We start from the raw sequence: 23,071 nt of genomic DNA on the forward strand, positions 1-23,071 counted from the left end.
ACACGATAGATTTTAATTGTCACTCTAAATTACCCCTACTGCTACCATTCCATTAAACTTATTCCCATTTCCACTTCCAGCCTCAATCACCCTTCATAATTTAGTCCTTCCACCCCAACACCTCCCACACTTTATACTCCCTTCTGTATTATCTGTTTCTCACTTAACATGTTTCTTCATGTGTAATTTAATACATTATCTTTCTCATGAAAATTAGAAATCTTACATTAAACAAGTATTCCTTCAACATTGTGTACTGTTAGAAAAAAATCTGTCTTTGACACAAAATGAATAACCCACAAATTAACACAGATAGATAATATTTAATTTTATTGCTCAGTGCCTATTGAAGGCATGTATTTCCAAGTTAGAACTAGAGGTGGATCTGAACCAGATTCCTAGAATAGAAATGTATTTCAAGTTTGGGGGAAATTTGGATCCAATCCAGGTAGGAACTTTGATTTAATACCATTTCTATTTATACAGAGATTTAACACAGTGGATAATTATAGATATATTTAAATTCCCCTCCGCCTTCCCCGGCCCAAAAGAAAAGAATAAAACACCAAAGGGTGGGAGAGAACTACGCTTGGTGTATGTCTAAGTACATATTAGAAATAAATGAATCAGCTTCTAGAAATAATTAAGATTTTGCCTGTTATGTGTTACCCTATAACTTCATCCATTTTTAGAACAGGGCCTAAACTCTGGGTTAAATTGTAGCTCTAGAGTAGGTGATGGAGGTATTCCATCTACACATCTAAAGTTTTCAATGTCCATGTCTAGTAGCTTGTTTTTAAGTGTTTAGGAAAAACATTGCAGTAATAGCTGTGTACATGATGATGTCCTGTCCAGGTTTAGAGAGTCAGAGTATACTTTAGATGAGCACATACTTCCATGGAACTATGATGATATATACAAGCTGAATTCTGCTCCTTGTACAATAATCTGAGGTTATGTCTGAACTATACATTTCCTAATAGACATATCATGGAAAATCTTGCTCTTTTTATTGAGCCACAAATATCATAACATTCCATGCAAATTTTGTATAAGTTCTGAGTTGGATTTTCAAGATCACGTACAGTCCATTGATAATCAAATCTAATCTTTCCACAGAAGGCTAACTAACACTTGGGGAAAGTTGAACCCTCCTGCTCCCTGTTCTGTTTCTACTTACCGTCATGTAAATTGAGATTGTCCAGCCTTGGCAGGTGCAGACTGTTGGCTATGCTGAAAGCATACTGAAAAGAGGAAGGAGGTAATTTGAGTAACCTCCCCTCCATTTTTGGCTGTTTCTTGAAGTGAGCTTAATACATTTTCTGGACTGATTTTAAAACATCCCTATTTATAATAGGGTGAACCAAGAACAAAACCAAACTGATCTAACTGGGCTAGATTGAGAAGTGTAGTCCTTGCTGCATGTCGGTGTGGTGTTGACCTCCACTCTCCTAGTGGAACATCAGCAGGATTCTTTTCTGAAGAGACAGAATGTCTCCTAGATGCACTTCTTTACTGTCCCTCCCCATGCCTTTTTTGGGGTAACTGCTCCCAAGCCTTGCATTTTTTTACTGCAATTCTGGGCCTCAGTTATGCTGCCTATAGCATGGTGAGTTGGTTCCCCCACTGTGCTCTCTGGAGAGAGAAAGCCCTAAGTCAGCCTATGACCAACACTTCAATATGCTGAGATCCTTCTGTTCTTAGGAAGTCATATCAACAGCAGCTGAAATGCCCTTCCTAGTAACAAGAGTCCTTCTGTGTGATTTTTTAAGACTGGCTAATATGTTAATTTACTTGGTAGAGTTATATGGCTAGTGTGCAGACTGAGAATCTAAGAATATATTAGAATAATGCAACAGAGATTTTTCTCTGCCCTAGGGCTAACATACATCTTTAGTTTTTAACATTTTAAGTCCATTGTCAAATGAGAACCTTGTGATTAAAAACAACCTTTTGATGTCTTTCTCCTTCCTCCATCACTGAATGCCACATGGTTGCAAGGATGGACACTGCAACTACTAACCAAAGCTCTCGCGCAGATTACTTTTAGCTGAGCTGCTGAAAGAGGGACATTTCTTAGACTGACTTCAAAGCATTAACTATTTAACGTGTATGTGTCTATGCAAGGAACAACAGCTCATCTTCTTAGTGGTAACTGATTCATCCTGGCCTAATAGGCAATAATTTGGGGAATTATTTCCTCCCAAGGTAGGGATAATAAACATTGTCATTGTTTAATGAGTAAGACATGCCTAAATAATAGTAACCTTATAGCTTAATTGCCTCTTGCTTTCTGTTTCCAAAAATACTAAGTTTTAGGTGAGAACATTTAATAATGTCTCAGTAGCATTTCCCTACCTGGTTTCAAGGTGATGACAAGGTGTTGTATCATACACACTTCTTGCTCATTCCTTTTCCTGAATGCTTTTTGGGAGGGAGGGGAGGAGACTAATTAAAGGGAAACTTTATGGTTTAACTTCAGAGTCCTTTGGAGCTCAAATAGGAAAGCTCATAATTACTATTTTAATAGCATACAACAAGATGATTATCATTTTTCAGATATTATGCTACTTACGTTGCTTTTAGTGCAGCCTTTTTGCTTGGTATATAGATCAAGTTCAAATAGTAAAAGAGTCCTATCTTAAGTTAAAAAAATTAAAATGAGCTAATGAGGCGGTGATTGAATTTTTGTTATCATTCTAAATGCACAGAAATTGGGTAGAAATACCCATTTTCAACCTATCCTTAATAGTTGGTGTAATTTGCTCATCCAGATGTTTTGCAGCTATATAACAGCTTGTTAAAATGATCTTGTTTTATAAGGTGTGATTTGGGCTTTATTTTATTGTAGTTTGTACGCTACTTTTAGCTTCCTATTTATCTTAAAATAGAAGATGGTGGCCTGCAGCGAACTGACATATAGTGAGAATGAGTTGTATTGTGATGGTCAGTCACACAGATGATATGTAGAAAACCATCTTTTTTAAAGTGAGCTAAAAAAGGGATCAAGAGAGTATAATAATTTTGCAAAAATAGATCACTTGATTTTACAGGTAGATCTCCAAGTAGACTGGAGGATGAGAAATATCATAATAAGGCCCCCTTTGCACATTACAGCTAGTGTGCAATTAACTGGTGAATTGCCAGTTAAAGCAAAGTAGCTGTCATGCCATTAAAAGTTCCAACCAGCCATAAAGTTAGACCTTGAAAATGTGTACTAACTTTCTAGCTGGTTGCTATCCTGCGTTAATTTGTATATGTAGCAAGGGATATATTATGGCAATCTGTTGGTCCTCCAGCGTCCAATGGTGCATTGCTCCATCTCTAGTGTAAACTTCTCTGAAAAGAACACTTGTCCCAGCATAGATCTGAGTCCTAGGTTCATTCCCTCTACCTATCAGTACGCAGCAGGAAAAATACCAGCCATTAGAGTACAGAGCAGGTTAGCAAGGACACTCCTGCCATGCTTTAGTTTTAGCCTGGGGTCTCCCCAGCAGCATCAAGCACAGGGGATGGGTGAGGGGTGGAATCCACACATTTCCCACCCCCACTCCATCAACTTCCTAGCACAAGCACAGGGAGATGGGGTAACCCTGCCTATTTGGAGCAGAACCCAAGGTCTCTCTGACAGTAGCAAGCTGGGAAGCGGGGAGGGAAATTCCCTATTTCCCCTTAGAAGTGCAGGGAGGCAGAGATACCATGCTGAGCCACAGCCTCCATCTTCTGAACAGGAACAAGCACAGATGGAAATCATGCCACATCCCAGCTTGTTGTTTGTGCACATTGCAGGGAAGTGGGAGAGTGGAATTTCCCTCTGCTGGCCAGGAGACCTGGGCTGCACTGTGGCCAGGCAGGTTTCCCTAGCTCTCTGCACTTGTGGGGAAGTAGGGGGAGGATTTCCCTTTCCCACCCCGCTACTTTCTGCTGCTTTAGAGACCTGGAGCTCTGCTCCAGCCAGGCAGGTCTCACCAGCTCTGTGAGAGTCTGGGGAGGACATGGGGGTAGAATTTTCCCTCCCTGTCTCCATTTTCTGCTTCGTGAGAGTACCCTTTCCCTGCAGGCCTGACGGTAGGGGGTGGGAATTTCCTTTCCCTCCCAACTTTCTGTTGCCTGGGTAGATCCTGGGGAGATGACTCTTTAGTAGAGTTATCTAATTCTTTCAGTGTTGCTGCTAACCAGTGAGAGTTCCCCAGCTGGTCAGCAGCAGCAGTGCAAGCTGTTACAGTTTTTTCCCTCCTCTTGACAGCCTGCCCTTTGCATGTGCAGCTGTGTACATGGTACATTGTCTTCATCACACACAAAAAAAAAATATGCCGCAATTGGAATAATGTCTATACATCCACCCTTAGACTGTAGCCAATTCATTAGTAATCTGAGCATACTTCTATAAATTATGCATTCCAGAAGAAATGTGCAGCATCTTGTGCTCAGGAAGTGTGGCACACATTCACTCGTTCTTGATGGGAATGTGGAAAACAGTAATGTGTGAGCTGAAAGAATCTACTTCTTGATAAACTACAGCCATTTGGAAAGAAACAATTATGCTCCACTACATTAGATATAGATATTATGGGGGAGATCTTGAAAAGAAGCATTAAACATATTGAAACATTAAACTTATCACACTATAAACAGCTCATCACATAAGAGCACATAGATAAATACTGAAGTTGAATGTGGTAAAGTTGATAAGGGTAGGGTTTGTTGTGTATGAGGAAAATGAGTTGAATTTAAAAAAGATTCCTACAAAAAGTGGAAGCTTGTTTACAGTGGGCGTGTCTACATGAGATACTGAGTGCTCAGTACCCTGATAGTACTGTGTAGTAACATTGTATAGCAAAAACCATGATGTGATGCTAATGCACAGTAGTATTAGGCTAGTCTGCTTGGTGCTATTGCGGTGCTATTGTGCAGTAACTCAGGTTACTGTGCAATTATTTAGTACTTGTTTATACACAGTATATAACTCGTGTCTTGTGTAGGAGTGGCCAGTATTAGGGAAACGTATAAGAGTAACACATATGCATTGAGGGAGAAAATGAGGAAGCCCAAGGCACAATTTGAGATACAACTGGCAAGGAAGAAAAAAGGCAATAAAAAAGAGATTCTAAAAGTAAGAGGAAGACCAAACAAAATCCTTTATGGAATGTGGAAGGTAATCTAGTTATAGATGATACAGAGAAGACTTAAGTATTCAATGCCCTTTTTTTTTATTTCTGTCTTCACAAATGCGAGCAGTTATCACATGATGAGTGTAATTAGCAGCAAAGATAGGGAAGGAGACAAACAACCTAGAATAGTACAGTGTCAAGACCAAATGGGATGCACTCTACTGAAGTAATTTAGCTGAGGAGATTTCAGAGCCATTAACTATCCTCTCTTATAAACTTGGAAGTTGGGTAAAGTCATGGATGACTGTGAAAGGGAAAATATAGTGTCCATCTTTAAGAAATGGAAGCAGGCAGGTCTGGGGAATTAGAGGCCAGTTAGCCTGACCTTGATACCTGGAAAGATAATGGAGTATTCAGGCAAGGAACCTATTATGAAACACCTGGAAGAGAACAAGGTGACCAGAAAATGCCAGTATGAATTCACCAAGAGCAAGTCATGCCTGACCAATCTGATTTTCCTCTGTGATAAGGTGACAGGCTCTGTGAAGGGGGAAAGCAGTAGGTATGGCTTTTGACAGTGTCTTCCATGACATTCTTATTAACAAACTATGTAAATACAGACCAGATGAAAGCACTTTGCTGCAGGTACATAGTCAGTTTGGATCATCATGCTCAGTGAGTAGTCAATGACTTAATGTTTAATTGGGAGGATGTATTAAATGAGGTTCCTGAGTGTCTGCCCTGGGTTTGGTATAGTTCAACATCTTCAATAATGCTTTGGATGATGCGATTGAGTGAACACTTAAGATATCTGGGAATTAAACCAAGTTGAGTAGAGTTGCAGACACTCTGGAGGGTAAAGCTAGGATCTGGAATGGCTTGGATAGGCTGGAAAAAATGGTCTACAATCAACCAAATGACATTCAACAAGGATGTGAAACATCCTGCACTTGGGGTGGAATAATTGCATGCACAAATACAGATTGTGGAATGACTGGCTAGGATGCAGTTTTGAAGAGAAGGATGTGGGGGTGACAGTAGAACCATAACCTGAATATCAGCCAACACTGTTCTCTTGTCACAAAAAAGAGCCAATAGAATACTGAGTTGTATTAACAAAAATTTTAGTTGTGAATAAAGGCAGATTATTATTTTCTGGTCTACTCAGCACTGGTGAGGCCTCACATGGACTTGTGTCCACTTTTGGACTCAACACTTTAAGAAGGATATGGACAGATTGGAGGGTCCAACAAAGAGCAGCAAAAATGATTAGGCACCTGTAAGGGAAGACTTATGAGGAAAGGCTGAAAGAGCTAGGATTATTTATGGCCTTGTTACATGGTAATTTTGGGCAGCTCCTGGAGCTCTTAACAACTGGATTGTATCTGCATGATAATAACACTGTAAAGTATTTTTAAGTACTGGGTATGAGACTCAAAGTTATGCCACTCCAGGGCAGGATTATCTCTGATCTATGCTACCCAGCTTGTATTATATTAAGGTGTGGCCACTCCTCACAGATGGGCTCTCCAAGTTGCACTCCTCCAGTATCCCAGGATGCAGTGGTTTCTCCCCGACCCCCCTCTTCTGTGTGGACAAATTTTCCACCCCCTAAACTCTACTGCCCAGGAGGTGATCTTGGCACAAAGATAACTTCCCTTCCCAACATCTAGGGGTGCAACCCAGTACAGGCGACTGGTGCCTCCTGAGTCTGGGGGAGCACCTGATCACCATCTGGGGGGGGGGGGTACCCCAGCAGCCAGTTGTCGAGCCAGTGGCAAAACTGGAAGTGCAGTTCTAGTGGCACTTCTCATTTTGCAGATGGAGCTTCCAGGGGGTGCATGCAGAGTCACAGTGAGGTGCATGACCTCATTATGACATGGGGAGAAGACAGGACCATTGCAGCAACAGCGAAGGGAACTAAAGGATTGTGTCACATTTGATGGCATGGGGGCCTCAGTGAAACTAGCTACAGATCAGGATAAAGATAAAGTCCCTGAAATGCCACTAGATGAAGGGCTGGGACACCAACAGGGTTTCTGTGGCAGCCAGGACTCTGATACCCTTGCACAAAGAGCTCACAAACATCCTTGAAAAGGATCAAACTGTGGTTCCTTGCCACACAGTTTAGTGCACAGTCTCAGGGCTGATCCTCTGTGACCAGCAAGAGGGGGACAACAGTGAAGCAGCTTACTCTTAGCAGTCATCTGCTGCCCCTGAAAAAAAGATCCCGAATTCTGGTATCATGTTGTGACTCTGCTCCTGAGCTCCATCACTGAACCTGGAACTCAGAAGAACCCAGGAGGTGGACCTGGGACAGGATAGTGGCAGCTCAGATGACATGGGCATTGAGAACCCTGCAGAAAACCTCTCTGCTAAGTAGTGCTTTGGGTGGAGGAAAGGGTGGCTGGTGTTTGATTAGTGTTGTGTTTGGGAGATATAGAAAGTTGTGGATGCAGGCTTGGGGTGGGAGGGGGGTGGGCAGCTTTGCACGCTAGGCTGGGGTTACAGTGACAATTCCCACCTCCCTTCCACCCCCAAGAAATTGACCAGGAGGGCAATGACGTTGTGCTGTGCATAATGCATGAATGGTGTTAATCAGCGGTATGCCCATATATTCCCTGGCCAGCCATCCAGGCCTATTCAAGGGTTAATGATATAATTCATGGGCCATCACCATCCCCACCCACCATGGTCATGGTCCCATGTGCCCCAACAACCCCAACACAGCAAGAACTGTCTTCGGACCCTACCTTGTCCCGCTCTGCCCCTCCCTCTTCCCCCAACCCTGCCTCCCAGACTGGTCCATATCCTAGTGCCTGGCTGGCCAGCTTTTTTTGCCTGGAACAGCTGTGGGGAAATTACAATTAACTGTGCATAACTGCAGTTCATTGAAATTAATAAGGTTGTCTGTTGGATCAGAGCACAGGCCTTTTCTGATCCTGAGTGGGTCTCAGAGCTGCCTGGGGATGGACACCATTCTCCCCCACTCTCCCGTATTCATTCCCTGGGGCTTGGAAAGGAGGTTCAAGAAGGGATCTTCTCAACAGGCTCATTACTGGCTCTGTAAGGTGCACCTACTAGCTCAGGGGAGGAATAGAAGACCCATAGCTGCAGTCCTTGGGCTGCCCCACTGAGCAACCTGGGATGGAAGAGCCCAATCCAGGTCCCAGCCTTGGTTTCTCCCTGCTCCCTACCCCAGAATGGTCTGTGTCCTGTAGCCTGGCCAGCCAGCCTCCATGCCATCTGAAGCAATCATGGGAAAATTTCAGTTAACCACCAATATCCATGGTTCACTGAAACTGGTGAAGCTTTGCTAGAGCACAGCTGAGTCTGGGGCCTCTCTAGGGTCTCGGGGAGAGGGGCTTGGGCACCCCCTTCCTATCCCCCAAACATCCTAATTAAGGGAAAGCTGCTGGCTGCACTCTGTGGCCAGCTCCCTTGCCTTGCCCTTCACCCCCTCTCCCTCTTCAGTAAGCCACTCCCACTCCCATGGAAGAGCAATATAAAAGTACCACACTTGCCCTTTAGTATAAGGAAAACAACACAGTTATAAGATAGTACCTTGAGAACAGGTAACCAAAAAGGCACTTACCATAGTGGAGTTGTACTCTGCTCTTGCTGTTCCCATGAAAATGCTCAGGCAAACTAAAACAAATGCAATTTACACCTCATACTATTCTAAAACTTGTAGCATTTAAAGGTCTTTTGTGAATGCTCTACTATCTGGACAGTGTCTATGTGGGATTGAATGAATGGCTGAGTGCACATAAAGCTGAGCCAGGCAACTGGCCACTGGGAACAATCTCAGGGCTATTTCTTGTTGCTTCAATCCCCAGGAAATCCCATGGTGAGATGAGAGGCTTCTGCACGTAGCAACACAGATGACACTACATGGCCTCAGGTGGACACTCCAGCTCAGAGGATGTCCCAAAGCCAAAGATGAAGGAGGGAGTATTATGACCAACTCTTTTATAACATCACCTACTCATCTGCATGTCAAGAAGAGACTGCTTAGAGCTGGCTATCTGCCAATGGGCTCAGGCAGGAAGAGACAGAATCTATTCTAAAGAACCCAGACCTGGTCAGGCTCTGACAAAGCCATGCACTGTGAGCTGGTAGGTAGCCTTGTTAATTTCAATGAACCCCAGTTAATTGAAATTTTATTAGGCTGCTCCAGGTGGTGTGAAGGATGGCTATCCAGGTCACAGGGCTTGAATCTGTCTATCTGTCTGGGAGTGGGGACCAGGGAGGGGTGGAAAGGGAAAACAAAGCTGGGGTCTGCATTGGACTTGTCTACCCCTGGTTGCTCAGTGGAGTAGCCCAGGGACTTGAGCTACAGCTTTTCTGTTTCTCCCCTCTACCCCAGCCCCTGTGATCCAGGAACAGTGGGCCAAGTCACCTTTCCTGACCAGCACTGAACCTATCCTGGCAGGAAGTCACTGCCAGCCCAATGCCCATGTCCCCCAGCCCCGCCCCTGCCAGGCTCTGGGGAATGGAAAAGTGTGTGGCTGGCCTCAGAGGGCATGTCCAGATGAGCATGCATGTACTTCTTGTGGCATCTCAAAATAATCTGAGATGCTGCAAGAGGCAAGCTGGGAATGAAAAAAAATTCCCCATGCTGCATATTTTCAGTGTGGACTCTAAATGTGATACCTGGAAATCCAGGTAAACAAACAAACAAACAAACAAAAAAACCCATGGAAAAAAAGCCGGGCAAACCACGGTTCAAGACCATACCCCATGGTGGGTCCTCCAGAGAGATGCTCTGGTGTTTGGCCAGAGTGTCTGTATGGTGCTTTTGCTGCCCTAGCATGTTCCTTTAGCATGCAGGGCAAACAGAAATGGGGCATGGCTGCAGCATGACCTAGACCCAGGAACAGTTTTAGGTAAGTTGGCAGGGACGTGGGAGTGGGAAGGATGTGGGTGGGTATGAGGAGTGGCGGGGGGATGTGGGGAGTGGCAGGGGGATTAAGGGGGATGTGGGGTCTGTGGGGGGGGCTTGAGCAGGGGCCAACACATGCCTGCCCCCTACTTGCCTCCTGTGGTACTGGCAGCAGAAGCCAGTTGGACTGTCTGGCCTGTGGCCTGGCTGCAGGCAAAGCCCATGGAGGCATGGCGCTGTGCGATGTAGGCTCTGTACATGCTGAATGGACCTGGCCCAGTCTGGCCCGCCCCAATATTGCATGGCTTTGGACAGGACTGGGAAAGCCATGCACTAGCAGGCCGGGTAAGGCCAGGTCCATTCAGCATGTACAGAGCCTGCATCATGCAGTACCATGCCGTGAGGTCTGTGTCTGCAGCCAGGCCAATGGCCAGATGGCCCACCTGGCTGCTACTGCCAGCACCGCAGGGAGCAGGTGGGGGGCAGGCATGTGGCAGCCTCCACTCAAGCCATCCCAAAAGCCCACCCGCAAACCCCACATTCCCCCCACACCCCAGGCACTGGCAGCAGCAGCTATCTGGATCATGCCCACTCCAGCACTGCCTAACCCACACTCTGTGCAGAGAGAATGGGTCCAGCTTGATCCAACCCAGCCTGGCCTGCCCTGCTAGTGGGTCTTTGGACAGGACCAGGATGGCTCCTGCCACCACACACAGATCCTGTCCAAAGGCATGTACTAGCAGGTTGGGCCAGGCCTATTCTCCATGGGGTCAAGTGGCAATGCACACCTGCAAGGCTGTGTGTGCAGTGAGCCATGGCCCTCATGGCCTGGCTGGCTGCTCCTGCTCACACCAGGGGCTGTGTGCCTCGGGATTGGAGGGGGTTGTGTGCATAACAGGCCCCCTTCAAACCCCACATCTCTCCCTTGCTCCACACCCCCCTCCTGCAAACCCACATCCCCTCCACACATCCCCCCCCACATCCACCTACACACTGCAGATCCCTCCAACACCTCCCCACATCACCCCATACCTGTTCCTAACCCCCTCCTGCAAACTCAACATCCCACCATCTCACACATACAGTGTTCCCAGTTGCTAGACAGGATAAAACCTGCTGGCAGGAGCTTTGGCTGCAGGGTTAGCTGTCCCCACATACCAGTTAGTGAAGGGGGTGGGGGGGGCTCTAATTTTCCTACGATAAGAATGCCAAAAGTAAACATCATATAGATATTTAGAATTTATTTTATTTTGATGATAGAGGCACTGGTAGGCTTTTAAATTGCATTAAAATGGTAACTATATCAATAAAACATTGCCCAATTGATATCTATCTATCTAATCTATCTATCATTTTAATTGTAGAGGAACATGGATTTGGGGGTATTTTAAAAAAGTGGATTTGGGATTTTTTTTTTTTTTATCAGAGAATTCACAGTTTTTAAAGAGGGAACACTAGAATTCCTTCTATTGTAGCAAGTGGCAGGACCCAGGCGGGGGAACCTGCTCAGAGCTGGCACTCAGGACCCAGATGGAGGGCAAATGAGGTAGCTGACCTCTTGGCCTGTTGGGGCTAGGAGGACATGCTTTGACAGTTCATAGCAGGCCACCACACTGAGAACATCTTCCAGGAAACAGCTGCCTAGATTGCAGGGCATGGGTACACATGGCAGCAGTGCCATGCAAAGCCCAACTTTGCAGCCATGGCCCACTGGCAGTAGGCCCAGAGGTGCAGACAGCTCTGCTGCAGTATAGGGGACCATGGCACAGCCCAGGTGGCCATGCAGTCCCCTTCCTGTTCTGGTAGGTTTGCAGATGTGGGGCTGCAAGTCCAAAGGGGTGGAGGCTGTCGCAGGTGGCAGCAGGTCACAGCTAGGTGGCAGCCCCCACTGCAAACTGCTGCAGTGGTTAGAGGGTACAGGAGCCATTGTATACCAGCTGTACTGCTGCAGCAGTCCTGACCTACAATGTTAACTGGCTGGGCCTCAGAAGCTCCTGTCTATTTGTATCTTCCATATTAATGTGAGCCTTAAGGCCCACCCAGCTAACTAATAGCCCCTTTATAGAGCCAAAGAATAAAAGATGCAACTAATTTCTTGGGACAACAAAAGCAAAAACAGGAGTGACATGGGGGTCAAAATATGAAAATAAATTTTCCAGAGGAACACACTGAGCAGAGCCCCCTGGACTGCACCCACTGGTCCTCAAAAGCATCCAAAGAGCCGGTGGGTGAACACTGCCCACTAGTGCCCTGTCCAGAAACGTGTTCGGGCAAGTGAGAGGAAAGCAGTCCAGCAGTCCCTGGGCACCTTCCCAGCTACAGCCTCTTTCCTGATCAAGGACAGGGCCCCCTTGCCCAGGGCCAGGAGGAGGTTGACCAGGAGGTCCCAGGACTTGGTGGTGCTGCAGATGGGGTGACCAAAACCAAAAAGGTGTGTGTGTGGGGGGGTGAAATTCAATTAGAACCTCAGTAGGAGGTTCTGGAGGTGGAGGGGCTCCAGTCTGGTGCACTCAAGGGTCATGTGCACCAGGGTTTCTCTCTGCCCTCAGAAGGAGCAGGAGACCAGGGTGTCTGTGAAGCTCACCACATACACACCTGTGGCAATGGCACCAAGGAGGAGCCACCAGCTGAGGTCCCCAGTGGCTTGTGGGATGAGGATGGAGTACAGACTCAGTCACCAGGGTGCTCAGGCCATGCTTTCGCCAAGCAGGGCCCACCACTTGGTGTCTGGGCGGGACACGAGGGTGGCATTATGGACCATGAGGCACACAAGCACGTACAGGTGGTGGCGATGGATGGTAGACAAGCAGACCAGTCTGGTGTCATCCAGACAGCTCAGGTAATGAAATAGGAAGCGCCATAAGGCTGGGTAAGGTGCTGGCCACATGACAAACTCCAGTGAGCTGGAGGACATTGGGGCAGGGGGCGGACCACCACCGCACAGGACCTGGTTAGCAAAGACAAGGGCATTGGGAGGTATTGCAGATTTCACCTCCTGGACCAAATGGTAGGTCATACGTGTTGTGTGTAGATCCATGAGCCAGTGCAGCAGGGTCCACCTACTCCTGCCTATCATAGTCCAGGAGGTCTCTGATATGGGTGACACCAGTCAGGATCAACCTCTGTCACAACCAGGGTGCCTCTGCTGTTGTCACTTCCAGCTGGGAGTTCTAGAGGAGGAGCTCGATGAGCAGATCAGCACCTTGGGCAAGTGTCACAGGGGACCTCAAGGCAGAGACCAGCCTTCAGGCCCAGAGGAGGTCCTGGTGGAATTCTGGCAGCCCTCACAGGTCCTGTGCGAGAAGCACAGCAGGCCAAGGAGCTGCCAGTAGTATTGAAGCCCCCAGAAGTAGCAGAGCAAGGAGTGAGCAAGGAGTGCCCCAGGTGGCCCCATGTTGTGGAACTACTGAAACCACATAGCAGTCACTGCAGGCCCTGAAGGCAGAACGTCAGGACTTGGCTGTGCAGGCAAACCAGGCCCTGTCCACCCTCCCACAAGGGGAGACTCAGTATCTCCACAGTGACCCAGTGCCCTCCTGGCCAGAAAAAACACCAGTGCCTGTCTCTGGAGCCCTGCCAGAACCTCAAGGGGTACAGGCAGGATGTGTAAGCAATGCCAGAGCATGGACAAGACAAGCTGGTTCAGCACCAGCACTCTCCCATGTAGGGAAAAAAAAAAACACCTCAGGAGCCCTGCCCATGCCCATGCCCGGAGCTGCTCCACCATACTTGCCTCCAGCTGGTGCCAGTTCTCTGGCAGGGAGGGGTCTGTGGGGGACAGGTAGATCCCCAAGTACAGCAGTGAGCCTGCACTCCAGCAGTTCCTGTGGAGCATGGGTGGGAGTGTGACCACCTACCACCCGTCACCCACTGTCAGGCCAAAGCTCTTGATACAGTTGACCCAGGCAGAGGAGGCTGCTGAGTACAATGCCTGCTAGGCCTCCACCTGTGCCAGGTCACCTGAGTCCTGGACCACAAAAAGTATGTCATAAGCATACAATGACAGGACGAGCCATACCACCAGCTCCCAGAGCATCAATCCCACCACCCATTTCCACAGGAGAACAAGGAAAACTTCCAGAGCCAAAGCATACAGCTGACCTGACAGCAGGTAGCCTTGATGCACCCCTCTCCTGAATGAGATGGGCTCCTTCAGGGTCTAGTTGAGCTTGACCAAACACGACAGAGGCACACAGTACCTGGAGAGCCCACACAAAGTGGGAATGAAGCTAAAGGCCTGCAGCATTCCTGTGAGGTACCCATGATCCTCTCTGTCAAATGCCTTCTCCTAGTCCAGGGATAAGAGAGTGAAAGACAGGCCCTCCTGGCGTGCTAGCTCCAGGAGGTCCTGAACCAGGTACAGGTTGTTGAAGATGGAATGTCTGGGCACCGTATATGTCTGCTCTGGATGGATCATGTCTGGCAGCACAGATTGCAGGTGCAGTGATATGGACTTCACTGCCACCTTGTAGTCCATGCACAGGGAGACATGGGACATCGGTCCCTCGGGTCATGGGGATCCCCCTTCTTTGGCAGGAGGGTCAACATGACCATCTGGCATGATAAGGGAAGTTCTCCACTTCCCTTGGATTCAGCCCAGACCTCTGCAAAGTCCAGGCTGAGGATGTTCCAGAAGGCCCGATAGAACACCATGGTCATCTTGTTGATGCCTGGCACCTCATTGCCAGGCATCAGGCAGAGGGCAGCTGAAAATTCAGTAAAAGTGAGAGAAGCCTTCAACTGTTCCTAGTCACTTGTGCTGACCTGTGGGAGTCCCTCCCACAGGGTCTGGCATGCTTCAGCATTGGTCAGATCCAGGGAGAAGAGTTCTTCTTAGAAGGCCCATGCCTGCCAGCGCATCTCACCTGGATCCATGAGGGGGTGCTATCACCCTCCACAAGGCAGGTGATTTACTTCTTGGCCCCACACCTCCTCTCCAAGCCATAGATGAACTGAGAGCCACAGTCCATCTCCGGAAGGAGCTGGATACACGAGCTGACAAACACACCTCAAGCTGGTGGTTGTTCAGAGCACAAAGCTCCTCCTGCCTCTCCCAACACTCTCTGCAGAGGGACAGGTTGGTTGGGTCAGTGGCCAGGTGCCTCTCCAGCTCCAGCACTTCCCACTCAAGCTGCTCCCAGACAGTGTCTCACTGCTGGTTGTGCCCCTGAGTGCAGCTGTGGCAAAAAAGCCAGATGCACATCTTTACCATGTCCCACCATCTCAGAGCTGAGGGGAAAGCTGCCCATTGCTCCCACCAGGCCATCCAGAACTCCCTGAAAACCTCCCTGAAGCCCACATCCTCCATCCAACTGACATTGAAATGCCAGTAGGCCAACCCTGGATGTCCAGGCCCTAGCGTGGCCTGGGCCCAGACATGGTGGGGATTGCTGAATGGAATTGGCCAGATGTCAGTGAGCCTGGGCAAAGTGCAGCAAAGAGGTGTAAACCTGGTCTTACCAGGAGTAGCATGCCTGCTCCACCCCACACCCTCACATAGGTGAAGGCAGGGGTTTGGTAGGGTGACCAGAATGCCAGACATCCACCAGGAAGTAGTCCATCAGGATATCCCTGAGGATGCCCATGGAAGCCTGGTTCCACTCCCTGCCCGACTGGTCTCACACATCTAGGATGATGTTAAAGTCCCCACCAAGGACCAGGCACTTGCAAATGTTGAGGGTGCAAATGTAAGTGGCCACCTGGTGGAAAAAAAAATCTGCCAACTCTGGGTCCCTTGCAGGGGCATACACATTCAGAAGGTTCAGGACCAACACCTGCACCTGGATCCAGAGCCAACCCCTGCACCTGGACCCGGCAGCCTGGCACCATTTCAACATCCTGGAGAACCTCTGGCTGCAGGCCTGAGAACAGGGTGGCCACCCCACAAGAGGTGGCCAAGAGGAGACTAAAAAAAATCCTGCCTACCCACTTCAGTCGCAGTCATTAGGGTTTCCTGCAAGAATACCATGGGGTATGTGGGTATGGCACCCACCTCCTGAAGGAAGGAGAGCATTCAGCATCTCCAGAGACACTTCCTGCAGCCATGGACATTGATGGTTGCAATCTTAAATGACCTCATGGATGAGGGTGTGGAGAGTGGACAGTTCAGCAGGGGCCTTGTGCATCTCAGCACCCAGTGTGGGGTTTGCCGGGTCAAGCAGTGACCTCCCATAAGTATAGAGGTTGTCTATGAAACTGCAGGCCTGCCTATAGATTCATGCATTGTAGCTTTTGGGTCCCTTGCCTTCCCCTGCCAGTGCTCTCGCAGTGGTGAGGATGCTGTCAAAATCACTCCAGTCGTCCAAGCTGTATGTTGTTGGCAGACTGTTGTGTGTAGTTGTAGTCAAGAAATTCAAGTAGCTCACCCCTGGGGACTACTTGAACTGAGAGGTCTGCAGGCTCCATGAAGCCTGCCATTCTCAGGCATTCTCCTCCTGGTCTATAGGCTCCTGTTCAGCACTGTCCAGCAGCCCTGAAACCTCCTCCATGGGGATCACCTGTTTGATCTTTCCTGGGGCTATGGTGTCAGGTGCAGCTAGGGAGGGCTCCAGGAGCTGGGTTGCTCTTTCCCCGCATGTGGTGGTCTTGGGAGGGGAAGGAGTCCTTCATGTCAGAGGGCTTCAACTGCACTTGGGCCTTCCTCTTGCTTTGCACCTGGAGGATACCTGCACTCACTCAGCCATGGGGTGGTCCTCAGGTGGCCAGCTCCAGTAGGGAAAGGTGAGGTTTGTGGGGGTGGGGCAGCTACAGTGGGGGCATCTCTAGGGACAAGGGAGCCCTGCTCCCTCTCTCCCTTTGGCTGCTGCTGCCCTCCACAGGATCCCACCAACCTTGGTTTGGGGGTGGGGTCCCTTGAGCTCACAGGGGGGCTGGATGATATGTCTGGGGTGTTAGGGGGGCCTGAAGGGGGAGGGGTACTTGTGGAAGGGGCACCCGTCTCACCAGTAGGACCTGCAGATGCCCTCTCCTCTAGCCCCTGGGGCACTTGTGACTCAAGTGCCCTGGGGAGTGGCACCAGAAGCATTGCAGGTCCCCCAGTGTATAGAAAACCCTCACCAGGGCCCCCTGAAAAGGAATCATGAGGCACAGCCTCCAGCCACTTTCCCACCACCAGCTGGATCATAACCTGGCAAAGGAAAGAGCGCACGTGGCGGAGGCTGGGGTCTCAGCACCACAGCAAAAGGGCCACCACCATGGAGCTAATCCTCCCTAGGATTTGGAGCTGGGGTAGCAGGGCCCAATTAGGATGATAGGGAGGAACAGAACTGAGGACCACCCTGGTCCCTAGATCTTTTAGGGGCTCAAGGGGGATGTACTTGCCCTCTACCATGAGCCAGCTCTCCACCACCTTCTTTGCAGTGGCCTCTAAGGGAAGGAAAAAGACCCTCTTGCCATGAAAGCAGGAGGCCACCATGATCGGGGGCTGCAGGAAGCTGCGTGGGGGCAACTGCCCCCCACAGAAGGTTCCTGCCCTGCTATTGCTTCACATGAGGGAGGGGAAGACAATAAAGAAAACCAAAATATTCAGTGGGGCTGGTGAATCTCATAGGGACAGGCTGGGGTTGTGGGGGAAATGGGCTAGGGGAGACAATGAGCTACAGTCCCACAGGAAAAAAAAAACCTGGAGGACTATGCTTGGGGAATGTGGTGGAAGGGAAAACACATACACAAAGGATGGGAAGACTCAAGCTGGCCTACTCAGCCACGCAACAAACACCAGAGAAGGGAGAGTGGACAACAGGACTTACTACACAGGGGCAAAAACACACAGGGAACGCTGCTGAGGCAGATGTAACAGATAGCTGGAGCAGTGGAGGGGCTTGGTTTGTTGAAGATCATTCCTGGAGTCTCAGACCTCCAGCCAGGCACTCAGCAGCAGAACAATAAGCAAGAAAACAAAGCAGGATCAGATGCAGGGAGGGAGCTCTGGGGGAGGGCAGGAGCAATCAGTCAATTAGGGAATAATCCAGTGCAGGTGTGGTGTTGAGTGGTGCAACAGAGAATCTCCCTCTCTACTGAATGGGGGCAGCAGAAGAAGAGATAGTAGCAGTAGTAGCAACAGCAGCAATGGTGGTAGTAGCCCTCAAGTTCAGCCACTCAGGGTGTTCTCTAGGTGAAAGTGGAGGTGAGGGCGGGGGTGGCCTGTTAAGGCAGCTGGGGCAGGTAAAGCACGTTGAGGCTCTGGCAGTGATGGTGGGAGAGGGGTTTACAGGCAGTGCATGCTCCCTCCCCAGGCTATTCCCTGACTGCAGCTTGGCAGTAGGCTGGGCAGCAGGCCAGAACAGGGGTGCAGAAGCTGGAGTGTGGTAAGCCCCTTCCCAAGGGGGAAGGGATGTGGCCAGCTTACCCCCCAAAAGCCCTGAGAACAAGCTAGCAGCAGCCAGAGGCAGGAAAGGGCCTGGTGATCTTCTTTCCAGAAGCTCCTGAGACCAAGCTTGCAGTAGCAGCAGCAAGAGCAGCCTGGGCCAGGATGGGGCATGGCCAAATTCCTCCCAGAGGCTCTTCCTCCAGAAGCTCCTGAGAGTGAGTAGCCCCGTGCTGGTTGTCAGGGAAGCTTTTTATACTGCTGGCCTCAGCCTTCACCTCCCCTGGATGAAGATCTAGGAAGAGCTAGGCAGGGTCAGTTTGCCCCAAGTGGCACAACTTGTCCCACACCAAAGTGCATGTTCAGGCACATGTGCTGAGGCAAAAATCTCTTGCACAAATTTGTGATGCTCTTATTTGAGCTGCTGCAAGTGCACATGCCTGGATTGTGGACGTGCCCAGAGAGTCCCCAGACCTGGCCAGGTTCCAGCAAGCCCTGCAGTCTAGGCAGGGGGAACAAGGTTGAGGGCCACATTGGGTTCTCATGAAGTGGGGCTTCCTTCCTGGGGCAGGGGCAGTAACTCCCCAAAAAGTGTCTTCTCACACTTCTCCCAGCTCCCAGCCTCTGCTGGAAGCATTCTTCCACACCACTATTCCAAATCTCAATTAATTAAAACATGAGACCTATCTTTAATTTACTTCAACTTTATTTATTTTTAAATTCTTTTTAAAATTATTATTCTTATTTTAATTTTATTCTTCAGTGGCTGACTTCCTTCATTTCACTACCCTTCTTCCAGCCCCATTTCCTTTCCACCTCCCATTTCACTATCCATCCACATCCCATTAACTTGCTGCCTCCCAGTTTAATGTTCCTACCCCCTCAGCCTGTCTTTCACACAGCCTCCTACTCCCTTCCCCTCTCCCCCAACCTCCCCCCAAGAAGAGCAGGGACAGAATCCTGTCCTGGGTCACCAGCCCTCTAATGGCAACTCACAGTTACAGCTCCTAGTCCTGCTCACCAGAGCTTTGTGGCAAGTCAGCTGTGCAGGGTGGGGACAGCCAGAGAGGTTTCTGGCCTAAGGGTGTGAATTCTCCAAATGTGAGCTAGCACTAACACTGACCAACATGTGTGTGTCTCAAAGTACCATGTGTAACAAGGCCATCTGTCTGGAGAAGACTGAGCAGGGATTTGATTACAGTCTTCAAGTGCCTGAAGAGCAATTATAGGGTGGATAGAGACAGACTTTGCTTTGCATCTGTAAGGGACAGGAGTAGGAGCTATGGCCTCAAACTGCAAAAGAGGAAATTTAGGTTGGGGATGAGGACGAACTTTCTGAGTACGAGCAGTCAAGCATTGGAACAGGCTACCTAGAGAAGTTTTGAAATTTTTCAGGAATGGAGATTGAACAAACAAGGTAGATGGACATTAGGCTGAGATGTTTAGTCACAAATGATTCTGTCTTGAGCAGGGGGCTAGATTGTTGACTTCCAGAGGTCCCTTCCAACTCTACTTTCCTATGATCCTACAAAGCTCAAGGTAGAAGCTGGATAGAGCAGTTAAAAAAAAAAAAACCTTCTATTTAGGTTTTCAGAAAAACAAAGTTTTTTTTTTTTTCTTCCACAAGAAGTGTTGTTTTATAATGTTTTGTTAAATTTTGACTTCTTGCCATCCTCTCCTCACTGAAAGGTGAGAAGTTTAAGGGGATTCCCATAATGCAGTGCAGTGGCTCAGCAAAGAGGGAGAGTGGTGCATGCAAGTCCAAATAGAAATGTTCAGGTTTTGATCTTTCTGGTGAAAAATCAAATTATTTTTCAGGGGGAGGCAGCCTATTTTCCCACAAGCTGTAGTTTTTAACCTTTAATTTGAACTTAAGTTTATTTCAATTCATGAATGCAGAATTTTGCCAGAGGTGCTTGTGTTTTTCTTCTTTTGTTATTGGAGAGAGCAGACATGTATCCAGAGATCTTAGCCTATTGGATACTCAGTGGGACCTATTATGCTGTAAACTAAACACAATACTAGGCTTTTTAAAATACCCAGCTTTTGAACCTTATAAGAATAAGATATTTTTACAAGTCAACTTCACATAGGTGAAATTTTCTACGTCTGCATTTTCAGTTTTTGTCTTATGCCATTTAGGGAGTAAGCTAGGGTAACTGACAACTTTATACTTAGAGTACAATTCAGCAACTATTTTATGGCAGAATGCCCAGCCTGATTTGATTTTAAACACTCTCATTCCTGCTTCTGAAGAACAGATGAGTTAACATAGGGTAGAAGTCCTACAACCTTCTAGTGTTCTCATACACATGGAAAAAGAGAGCAGAAGTAAGAGATTAATAGATTCATAGATGCTAGGGTCGGAAGGGATCTCAATAGATCATCGAGTCCGACCCCCTGCATAGGCAGGAAAGAGTGCTGGGTTCAGATGACCCCAGCTAGATGCTTCTCTAACCTGCCTGGGGGCAGGCTAAAACCCCCATATCCACTCCTATACTTCTGTGCCATGGCTTTGTGCCGCCCTACCCCCCCCCCCCCCAACATGCCACCAGCCTATGTGGCAAAACAACTGCCCATGCTGAGTTGGGGGCCAATCTCAGGGGGGCATGTGCCCCCCCCCCATGCCCTTCCTACCAGTCACCTGTGTATTTTAACATACATAAGTTTTGATAGACAACTCAAATCACAATTATATTTAATCTGTATCAGAAGAAAACACTAAATACATTTTGATGTGGATGTACAGGATTTATTTCCAACTTAACAATTGTTGTTCACTTTTTTGGTATGTTACTTTAAGAACACTTTGAGTAGTTGTCTGAAGCCATGCTAGATACCTGAGGGCATGAAGATGCATTTATTGATAAGGGAACCTCCCCAGACAATATGCAGAATAGTAAATATTAAATATTTAAATAACTCCATCAATATTTTAAGAGAAGCAGAAATAGAAGTAGAGCTTATTTATATCTTTTCAACTGTATTTTGTGAAAATTACTAACTATGTAAACCCCAACAAGGAAACAATTTAGGGATGTCACAATTCTACCTTCCCTATCAGTTGTCTTTTTGCTGAAAATCATATCTTGCAGAATGAGGAGTTTTTAAAGACTTTGCCTACCCAGCTACAGTTTGCAAATTGGCCAGTGGATTAAGTCTCATTGATTGTGTAACTCTTACTTTAATCAGTGAGTGACAACTAGTTCAGCTATTCATTAGGGCTTTGCGAAGCTTCAGTCACTGATTCGATTCAGATGAGATTTGGCCTGATTTGGCAGCTGAATCTCCAAATCTGAATCAAATCAGGAGACCCATTAAAAGGTCTGAATCAAATCTAAAGCCTCCAAATCAATTTGGAAAAGATTCAGAGAGATTTGAAGATTTGGATTGGCCAGGGAGAGGCAGACACAGCCAAGCGGCTACAGGTTCTCCTGCAGCTCCTCCGGCTGTGCCTGCCTCTGCCTGGGTGGGGAGAGCTGCAGGAGAAGCACCCATGGCTGCCCTGCTTGGCCCCAGCCTCATGACACTTAAAAAGCCCCGCACTCACCAGCTGCATCAGCAGGCATCAGGGCCTCTGAAGGCTCATGGCAGAGCCGCCCTGTGCAGCGTGGGGTAGTGGAGGGCAGTGGGGATCACCCCGCTGCCTGGCACCCACACAGCAGCTGTCCTATGGTGTGGGTGCAGCATGGCTCAACAGGGCACTGCGCGCTGTCTGGGAGCTGGAGCTGGTGAGGCCCAGTGGTGCTGGGCTTTGGCTGACTGCTGGAGCCACCCCAGCTCCCAGACAGTGCATGACACCCTGCCGAGCTTTGCTGCACCCGTGCAACGTGACAGCTGCTGCATGGGTGCCAGGCAGAGGGGGCAATCCTCGCTGCCCCCCACTGCATGGGGGGCCTCTCTCATGAGCCCTCAGAGGCCCCAATCATTGCTGCTGCAGCTGGTGAATGCAGGACATTTTTTTTTGTTTGTTTTTAAAGTGCCAGGAGGCTGGGGTTGGGTGGGGGATGGGGCCAGGCAAGGCAGCCATGGGGGCTTCACTTGTGGTTCCCCCCACCGAGGGAGAGGCAGGCACAGCTGGAGGAGCTGTGGGAGAACCTGCAGCCATCCAGCTGTGCCAGCTTCTCCCTGGCTGATCCGAATCTTCAAATCAGCGCTCAATCAGCACTGAATCTCTGATTCTGATTTGGCTGAATTGAATGGGGACAGTTATTCGAATCTCTGAATCGAATCACTGTCCTCTGCATAAGCCGAATCTGAATCAAATACTTTCCTATTCATACAGGCCTACTATTTATGTGAATAAGTATTTCCCAGCATGTATCCAGGTTCTAAAATTGAGTGGCAAGTGACTAGCTGCAATAATGGATTCTGGAGGTCTTGTATTTATATAGTGACTCCCTGATGTCCGCTGTTCTTCCAGATCTATGTTGGTTCTGGGGAAGCATCCACTAGAAGCCTGGAAGATGGAATTAATTCCAACTTATCTCTAAGTAAATGGATTACAATTGAGACATGGTTCATTTACAGGTTCACAGATAATGTTGGCCATTTCCATGGAAATCATTGATTCATATGTCTAGAGAGCGAAGAATACAAAGTGATATTGATTTTAAGGCTGAAAAGAGGGTAAATATCTGTAGGCAGTTTTTCATTAATCCAATGTTTTATTTCACTGATTAGTATAATGCAACATCATTCTGAAGCAAGTTACTTGAAAGACAAATCTGCTTTGAAAGTCTTGAAGAACAGTAAACTTCAGGAAAAAAG

This window comes from Alligator mississippiensis, chromosome 5 (genome assembly GCF_030867095.1).
Source record: "Alligator mississippiensis isolate rAllMis1 chromosome 5, rAllMis1, whole genome shotgun sequence".
NCBI classification, from domain to species: Eukaryota; Metazoa; Chordata; order Crocodylia; family Alligatoridae; genus Alligator; species Alligator mississippiensis.